This window comes from Halyomorpha halys, unplaced genomic scaffold (genome assembly GCF_000696795.3).
Source record: "Halyomorpha halys isolate HHAL.00 unplaced genomic scaffold, Hhal_1.1 Scaffold347.1, whole genome shotgun sequence".
Taxonomy (NCBI): Eukaryota; Metazoa; Arthropoda; class Insecta; order Hemiptera; family Pentatomidae; genus Halyomorpha; species Halyomorpha halys.
Genome location: NW_027106249.1, coordinates 107,610 through 109,911, shown reverse-complemented (window position 1 = coordinate 109,911; position 2,302 = coordinate 107,610). Strand labels below are relative to the sequence as shown.

The window sequence follows — 2,302 nt, the reverse complement described above, 5'->3', positions numbered from 1 at the left end:
TAGTTGTAGATACGCTTATAATAAAACTTTTTGAATCATTATTGCAATTAAACTTGACTACAATGGAAACTATTATGTGACAAAGAACTTTGCTGTGTAATCAATATATATTTCATATGTATTAAGTAAAGTATGACCAATCCCCTCATTTAGGGAGGACAGTCCCTCGAAAAGTGCCCACTTTTTCGATATTTACGCCACTGTTTTGCAAAAACGTATACCCAGGAATCGTGATATATAGTACAAATTTAGAACCAAGTAACGCATTGTAATGAAATTTGATTTACATGAAATTGTGGACATTGAAAAACACATATTTAAAAATATATATATATCTTATAATTTAAATGCATAAATAATGATTATAAAATGAAAGGAAGCATAAAGAAATGGTTTAGAAACTACTTAAATTGCGAAATCGTAACATTGTTATTGCTGCAAATGTCTTAACTATTCAATGCGATGTGAGTTCTTGTAAATTTCTTTTCTCAGTTTTCGGATTTCTTTATTACGTTATTAAGTTTGGTTATATTATTGAACTATACTCGTGTACCTTTGTTCCACTGATTCTACATGTCGCTCAACGGATTAGAGATGTATATAGTCCGTCGTAATTACACTTTTCTCTTGCCTTTTCGACGCTGGTTGAAGTTGAATGCCGATTTAGTACAATACAACATAAAGTCAGGCACCTGTTGCTCTCTTCCTTACTGAATTTGATAAGAATGGAAGAATATTTCTTAAGATTTTAGTTTTGTATCGCATGCGTTTAATTGTTTCCTGTTGATTGAAGGGATAAGTAGATGAATGGGCTATGTAACATTTTTTGATGTTTTGAATATTTATTGTGGGTGAAGGGGGTAGGTGCCTATCTAGCTAGTATAGGTACTCTAACCTCAAAACCTAATTAATAACTGAGATACCTAGATGTAGAAGGGATTATGTACACATAAAACCATAAAAACTCCAGCAAAACAAATGAACCTTATTTTCTTAAAGTTTACTAGTTGTAATATTACCCCTTTACCTTCTTACTCTTGCAATTCTAAGAACCCAATGAAACTTGAATTTAGGATTGTTAAAATATGAAAAAAAAAAAAAATTAATGATAGTACTAACATTAGGAACACAACTAACACCTTTGATCCATTTCTTGACATCAGTGTCAAGTGTGCTTGATTATAATTGAAGATTTAACATTTATAAATTTTACTTATTTTATTGTGATTCATGATGTTTCAGATTGTGGGAACAGATACGCTTTCAATGATTATGACACTACTATATCATATGGAATTAAAACATTTCGTTCAGAATTTCCATGGCATATAGCACTTTATAGACAGAACAGTACTGATGAAATTCCGGAATACATTTGTGGAGGAAACATACTTCATTCAAAAGTTATATTAACTGGTACTTGTTCTTTTACAAAATTTTGTATGATGAATTTATTTTATTAATCTGTGGTCAGATATCAAAATATTTTAAGTCACTATCACATCTTTCCAGAATTGTAAATTTAAACAAAAATTACTGGTATGCTATTCTGTGAATTTGATTTATATTACATTACAATCTTTTAGCGTTGTTTTTTCATAAAACTTTAAGAAAAAAATTCAAACGTTTGGCTCACTCAGCATCAGCGAATGAGACTCAGAAATATTACAAACCCTTTCTTTTGGAAAAAGTGATTTCCAACATTTTGCCATCTGAGCACAGATATTTTTAAAATATGACTAAGATCATCTAATGGCATTATAAGATAAGAGATCATCTAATAATAATATAAGATAAGAACCCCTTTCCTCCAATTGTGAGAATCTATATTCCCATGCAATTGGAAGAATTTCACAGCATTATTTTTTTATTGTTATTTTTTGTAATCTAGTCTGATTGTGTTGAAATGTTGAATTTTCAAAAAAGCCTTCCTCTAAAGCAATTTGATTTGTTTTAAATATTTAACCATTTCAAAACGTTTATTAGTGATGAAAAGTGGAAAAATATGAACTATGAAAAGAGATGTCCAGCTCCCTCCTTGGCTGCTTCGCTGACCTCTCTTGAGTCCCTGGCTATCTCCTCTAGAATGTCCACGTATTTTCCTTTCTTCTTAAAAATGCCTTCCCTTCCCTAACTTTCTTACAGCTATTTCATTGGCTATAATCATTTTTGAGGCATAGACCGTTTTCACATCTCCGTCGGGCAGCTTCTCTTTTGATCCCAACCCAAAACACTTTTCTGTTTTTGCTTTTTATGGTTCAGAGTTAAGGAGTATGAGAACAAACAGTCATGCAGGTGAGGT

General features: G+C 31.2%; 1 protein-coding gene across 2 annotated transcripts in view; it reads left to right on the top strand.

The window, feature by feature from the left end:
- Positions 1–2,302, top strand: part of LOC106681551 (uncharacterized) — a 48,075-nt gene that overhangs the window by 22,459 nt on the left and 23,314 nt on the right. The gene's annotated exons all lie outside the window — the stretch shown is intronic.